This window comes from Grammomys surdaster, unplaced genomic scaffold (genome assembly GCF_004785775.1).
Source record: "Grammomys surdaster isolate TR1022 unplaced genomic scaffold, NIH_TR_1.0 230, whole genome shotgun sequence".
NCBI classification, from domain to species: domain Eukaryota; kingdom Metazoa; phylum Chordata; class Mammalia; order Rodentia; family Muridae; genus Grammomys; species Grammomys surdaster.
Genome location: NW_021604675.1, coordinates 45143 through 53103, shown reverse-complemented (window position 1 = coordinate 53103; position 7961 = coordinate 45143).

Below are 7961 nucleotides of genomic sequence, written 5' to 3'. Positions count from 1 at the left end.
TCTCTCTCTCTCTCTCTCTCTCTCTCTCTCTCTCTCTCTCTCTCTCTCTCTCTGTGTGTGTGTGTGTGTCTGTCTCTCACTCTTGCTCTTTTTATGAGAGTTGGGCAAATCACATTCTGTCAAATATTTCTCTGATTCATCACTTTGTCTGCCTCTCAATTAGACATCACTTTCAAATATATGTGTTTCCTTATACAAACTAACTTTACCTTCATTATTTCAGATAATTGATGTTGTACTAAGGGAATGTCTATATTCCATCTAGTGGGATTAAAGGTGTGTGCTAAAGCTGAGCAACACCACAAATAGAAAAAGGATTTTCCAATAAACAACACAATCTTGGGGTTCACAGTGTGATCAAATATTCGGCAACATTCAACACCTAAAAATAGCTACTTCTTGTAAACCATCTTAAATAGAAATACAAATGAAATGTGCACACACACGTATATTGCTGTGTATAATCTTTAACATAATTCCTTTGTATGCTTTAAAATAGTTCACATGTTGGTAAAGGGCATACACATTCCACAGCACATGACTGGATGTCAGAGGATATCAGTTCTTTGCTCCCACCTTGTGGATTCCAAGAACAGAACTCAGGTTATCATCTCTGCATGGTCTCAGTTGGGTCTGTTGTTTCATTAACTTCTATAGAATTGGGAAATAAGTGTGAAAATTATGTTGTTCCTATGTATTAGTTTTCTAGAAATGCAGCTACAAAATGCCACAATATATTTTCTCACAGATATAGAACTTGTAATTCTAAGATAATAGACTGTGATTACTCCTGAGGTCTCTTCTTTTGGCTTTCAGATTTTTGTCTTCCTCTGATTTTTACAAGCTTGTCATATCAACATGTATTCATGGCCTACTCACTTTTCTCATATGGAAAAGTCATTGTTAGAGGGTCTAAGTTAGTTACTCAGTATAATCCAATGATTATATTTAAAAGTTCTGCATCAAAGTATAATCATATTCAGTGTTATTTGATATGATAATTAATATTGAGTAGCAACTTGACAAGGTCTAGAATCACCAAATTGATAAGCCTGTGGGCATGCCTCTGTGGGTTTATATATTAACTGAAGTAAGAGAACTCATCTTATGGGTGACTGTCACAATTCCCTCCTTAGAGTCCTGGACTCATGAAAAGAAGAAAACAAACTGAGCACCAGAATTCATCAATCTCTACTTCCTGACTGTATGCTATGTGAGTGACCAGCTATGTCCCATTTCTGCCACTATGACCTACTTCTATGCAATTTTTTATTTGCATATATTGTATTGTTAGATCTTCTATGTAATTATGATTTCTTGTCTTGAAACTGTTCGCCAAAATATACCCTTCCTGTTAAAGATCATCTTTGATACCACAGAGTAAACTGAGGAAGGCAGTGAGTATGGAGTTGGTAATTGGAGTTGGTGCTAAGAGCAGCGGATGGGGGTCAACACTAGTAGGGCTGATGGGAGTCAGTTCAGATAGAAACCAATGGGAACTCCACTGATAGCAGCAGGTGATTTATGGGATCAGGATTGGTCATGGTGAAGGGAGCAAACCTTAATTGCCTGAAGTTGGTATGCTCTGTGACCAATAAGAAACTCTGAACAGTCTTTGGGGGCCTATGAGAAAGAAAATAAAAGAGAGAATATTCATATACTCAAACAAAAAAAGTTAGTGAATGGAGCAAGGCAGGCTCCAACAAACAAGCTCCAATAACTTCATACATACACATACATGTAAACATACACACAGACACACAGACACAGACACACATAGACACACACACATAAACACACACACACACACATATATGTATATATATATATGTATATATATACATATATATATATATGTATATATATATATACACACACACACAGATATACAGATATACAGACAGACAGACAGACCAACATAAAGTCAGAGAGACAGACAGAAACACAGACACACATTTACACATTGGGTGGATAAAGTATATTTCTAACCTGCAAGCTTTGACCATTCTACACCTATATGTATATACACATATACATATTTGGTGGATGTAGCAAACTCCAACAAGATGGCTCCAACAACTTTACTTTTTGCTTAACTCTTTTATACCCACTAAGAAAATATTGTCTATGTAAAAAAAAATTACCTCATAACCACAAGTTATACATTTCCTAAAAACAATCACCACAAAAATATGTTCAATAACAGATTAAAATCATTACACAAAAAGAAATTATGACAGGATTATTGATTATATATTCTTTTTTGAAACTTATACCTAACTGAACAATTTTCATCTAACTTTCTCCACACCAGCTCATTGTAACCCCAAAGCAATAATATTCTTGTCATAGATTAACAAGGTTCAAGCAAGCCAAGTCTATAATGGAAAGTTTTTCCCTATGCTTGACTTGCTATAATCTGTTTTTACTGAGAAACAAGTCATCTGTCTTTAAGTATTAATTTTGAAGTCATGATCAGCTAAACTGATTAATCATATGTTCTCTGTTCTCATACTCATCATAGAATTATTTACTCTGTGTAGATAATTTTCTTTTTCATGGTGAACTTCAAAAATCTGTTACCACATTCCTAGATTGCAAGATCAAGGAACAAAGGTCCAACCTAGAATGAATGTTTTCTTTAATCACTAACTTGTTCCAAGGTTATGTTTGTTGCTACCTCAATTTCGTGCTTGTAACACATAAATGCTCACTGTACTCCTTTCTTATGCAGCTCTTTCCATTCTATGAGAAAGGGGCCACATTCTATTCTTGATTCTAACTTAAATTTTCTATCAAATACCCTAAATACCCAAAGGTTTAAAATCAAACTAACTTCCTAAAACTACTTAAATCAAATTAGCAATTCCATAAAACCACTAATTCATTTAACAGCATTATGTCAAGAGTATACATCTTCACATTGATCTGCAGGAAACTTGCCCATCAGAGTAGGATATTACCCAGAAAGTAATCACACGAGGCTATAGGCAGTGAGGTTCTCCTGGTGCCCACTCAAACCAAGCCAAATAAATGAAAAAAATGGCAATGACAAGCATGAGAAGACACATCATTAGCAACAAGCAATCCTAAAATTAAGTCCATGACTTTCCAGTATATATCCCTCACAGCTGAACAAGATGGTGAGTCATCTCTATGAAGCTCACTTATCCTCTTAAGCTCTTCCTGGATGGCTACCTTCCTCTCTTAAATTACATCATGCCAGGTATTTTGTCATAGTGATAAAAAATATTTAATACATTTGAAGTTAGTGCTTTAGCATACAAATTGGAAGGGGAAATATGATCTTCAATAATATAGAAATAATATACCAATGAAAGTATCCTTGCTTTCTTAGCTTATAATGTAGTGCATAAGAAACTTAGACATCTTATGCCACAAGCCACCAGTGCCAAGAATGGGTTACAATGTTGAGTCATTGGCCAGAGGTGTCTGTCCATAGAAACTACCCAAACGTCTCAGGCTATTTTCTAAGCCATAAGTTGCTTTCTAGAACCTGATGGCCATATTACTAAAGATATCACTTACTTATGGCATCATGTATAAAGAAAACAAGCTTGTGACCATTTAGAAGCTTCACATCACACTGCTACTGGAACTCTATACTCTATACTCTGCACACTATTCAAGGTATCTGAGGGGAAATATAATCATCAATAGTAATTACCCACAAACTCTATCACCTACAACAGTGACCTGCCTAAAGATATACTGGTGTAACAGTGATACAATTGTTAAGGGATCAATCAGCCATGTTTTTATTGGATTTAAGACTCATTCCATGAAATGAAGCTCATACTTGGCATTGCCTAAGTGACCAAGGACACAAGACTAAGTAGGTCATAGATCTAAGGGGAACATCTACTTCTATTGTTCAGCAAACAGAAGATATCAATAAAATTAGTTCTAGTAAGATACTACTATACATATAGATCAGTGCATTGTTCAATATTCATCAGAGTTGCTTCTTATTTTTAGTAGATTGGAACAAATAAAAGGACACATACCTGCACAATCTATAGAGAGAGACTTTGAAGCTTTACATCTTGAATGGGACTTTATATTAAAATTTCTCCCATAAAGAATTAAAAATATATGCAGAGGAGTAGGCAGAGGGATTCTAAGAGTGAGATGTGATAGATGATTCTAAGGAAAGACTATTTTCCATGTACAGTCAATTTGATGCACATATGAATTCACACAGTCTGTGTTAGCATGTACCTGACCTGCATATGTTCAAGCCAAACAAGGAAACAGTATTTAGACCCCAATCCTACTTACAATTAGGAAACTGTTTATAGTTAATACCTGATGACAAAGGGAGACTAAGTTTTATGTGATGGATTGTCACTAGGTATGACAGTAAGACAAAAAACAAAACAAAACAAAAATCTGGGAATCTTATTTCATTAACAAGTTTTAAAAATTACAAAAAAACCCTTCATTTAAAATTCATAGAATAAATGGACAATTATATGTATTACAATCTACACTATTAAAGAAATATGTTTTTTATATATTTCCATTGTTTATATGTGCCATAATTTTAAATCCACTCATCTGGCAATGGATATTTAGAGTGTTTCATACCTTGACTATTTTGAATAGCGCTACAATGCACTGTAAGGGTAAAAATTAAAACAGCTCAGCAGAGACCACAAACAACTTGGCAAAGACCGCAGGACAGCTTGCTGAGCTTACTGAGAGTAGCCATAATAAAAATATCAAGCCCCTCTAGGGACGAGGTGACCAGAAATGTAGAAACAACCAAAGACATATCTTGACCAGTCTAAACACACCCAAGTGAGTAATGGGCCACCTGGTGTTTATCCTAGAAGGTCTGAGGCTTCATGGTCAAAAATAGTGGGCCATCCAGCCTGTCAAAATGATTGCTTACGCAAAGTGCTGACGTTTGAAATATCCAATCATATGTAATCGCGCCAAAATTTCCCACTTTTTCCTTCCCCCTTGTGCCTCCCCCTATAAAAGTTCTAAAATTCCTGGGGTCTTCATCGAAATTCTCTCCCCTGCGTGGGATGAGTTTCGATCCAAGGGCCCTTGTTAGTAAACTGCCTTTTGCCATTGCATCAAGTAAGTCTCTCGTGTCTCCTTGGGTGCGCGCTAATTGGGACTTGAGTTGGGGTCCTCTTCCTGGGTCCTTACAGCACATGAGGTTGAAGATATTTTATGTTTCACTTGATATGTGTAATGGCTATTCCTGGTTGTCAATTTGACTATATCTTGAATGAACTACAATTCTGAATTGAAAAGCATACCTATGATCCAGTTCTTGATTCTGGAAAACACAAGTTTCTGACATGGATCTTGGAGTGGAGACCTTGAGGCATAGTGGCTATGAAAAGCATAGGCCAAGGTTAAGGTAGTTCATACCTTTAATCCTAGGAGACTGAGGCAAGGAGATCTCTGAATTAAATTTAAGTCTCATCCTGTGAAATGGAACTCATCCTTGACACTGCTTAAGTACCCAAGGACACAAGACTAGATAGGTCATGGGTCTAAGGGGAACATCTACTTCTATTGTTCAGCAAAGAGAAGATATCAATAAAATTAGTTCCAGTGACATATTCTTCTACCTATAGACTAGCGCATTGTTCAGCATTCATCAGAGATGCTTCTTTTTTTAGTAGATAGGAACAAATAAAAGAATACACAACTGCCTGGGACAAAGGTCAGCCTGGGACAAAGCAAGTCCCAGATGCAGGTGTGGTGGTACACACCTTAAATCTGGGCCACACTTTCTGCTGGAGGTGTACATATTGGACGAAGGAAGATTCACTCTTTTATAACTATTTGGTCTCACATGCCAGCATATTTATAAGAACCTACTTCTACAGAAGAACAGCTCAAACAACTAACCTCATGGGACTGAACAACTACTAAATTCATTGACTTCCTAGCCACAGCAGCCCATTGTTGGATTAGTTGGACTACAGACTATAAATCATCACAATAAATTCTCTCAATATAGAGAGACATTCCATAAGTTCTGTAACTCTAGAGTACCCTTACTAATACAATATGTTAATTTCATTTCTTTTGTCTATGTAACCCATAGGAGAATTAATGGGTTTTATTTGTATTTTCAAGTATGCAAGGAAAGAAAAAGTCCAATACACATTGCTTCTTACTGTTTTGTTCTGTTTTGCCTTGTTTGGAGATAAGATCAAATTTAAATTGCTCAGTTTAGCCTTGAATTTGTAGTACTTCTGGGATTGTCTTCTAAGTAGCTGGGATTACATGTCTACCACCAAGCCTGGCTACTCAGTTTGTGTTGTAAAGATGAAGAACTGGAGTTTCATCAATCCTATTCAAAACCCAACTAGCTTCATTAAAATAATGGTCAGACGAAAGAATCTGTTAATTTAATTTTTTTTATGTTAAAAGTGCTGTAGAAGGTTAAGGATTCAATGCTTTTTTTTTTAGTCTGTATGACATTCTAGGTTTGATCCTCTGCATAGCAACTAAAAAAAAATCAACAACAAATTTTCCCTTCTGCTATATTTAATATACTAACATACCTGGGTTTCTACATGTATATGCTTGAATATTTATAGATATTTGCATGTGCTTATAAACTTGTTAATGTCTGAATGGGGATGTCTGCGTTCATGTTCTTTTGAGTATATGTGTAATAAGTATATGAGTATATGAATAATAAGTATACATAACTGGAGTGTCCATCCTGAACCTACCCTAGTGCTAGGCTCAAGTCTTTATAATCTTTAATAATAAAACTTCCTGTAAGACAGTAACAAGATTATCATAGTATAATTGTAACATTGATGAAATCCTTCATATTCAACACAAACACCATCATTACCCATTTCTGTCTTCGAGACTCCCATGAGAACATTTTGGGCTTACTAATATCTTTTCTAAGAGGCAAGTTCCCAAAGTAGCTATAAGTTATAATTTATAAGAAAAATTCTGAGTTTACTAATTAACTGTGAGAGTATTCTTTAATTTCTTCTCAGAAAGAAAGACTTATAGACTAAGCCTTAAAGAAAAAATATTCTGTGATTATAGCAATGTTCATTAGCCAAAGGAATATAAATGTTAAAAGTAGAGGTTCAAAACTGACTGAAGATTCAGGAAAAAAAAGCTTAGAAATGGAGCAGAAATGTTAGATGAGCATCCCAGTCATGAATAAGTATTAATCGTAAATTAAATGGGCTTTATCTTGACAAATAATTTTTGGATCTCTGCTCTGAAGTAGGAGCACATTAAAAAATGCTGTTTTTTTTTTTTACTAAATATGTCATATTTTTGACTCATAAAATATAATTATGTTACCTTTAGTTAAATAGGTACTTATGAAAAATAATGTACGTAAAATATGGAAATAAGAGTTTAAGAGTAGAAAAGAGGAAATCACCTCGTGGAGCATGATTAATCAGGAACTGAATTTCAGAAATCAGTCATTATATCAATTTAAAGAATGAAAGATTTCTACAGCTTAAAAAAAAAGCAATGTTTAAACTGAATATTAAGAATGACTAGAACTTCAATTTAGGAAATTGTATGAGGTTATTAATCAGCATTATATTTGTCTTGCAGGTAAAGGAAATCCTTCAACTTTTTTGGCTTATACCAATAAAAGTCTAAGTATAGACTAAGTATTATGGAAGCGGCTTCATATTGTTACAAGACACATTTGTTCCCTTGGTGTTTTTCCCTTACTGCATTGTGTGTGTGTATTTCATCATTATGTTCACTAGGTGGCTATTATGTTTCTATCCACTCTTTTTTTCCATTTATCAATTAAAAATCCAAACCAACCAACCAACCAACCACCACCAAACAACTGTAACAACAACATCAAAAAAGTGTGATTACTTGGAATTATTTTACAGAAGAATGATCTTCTCAAGGACTTGTCACATGCTGTGGTAGTTTGAAAGAAATTGGCCTCTATAGGC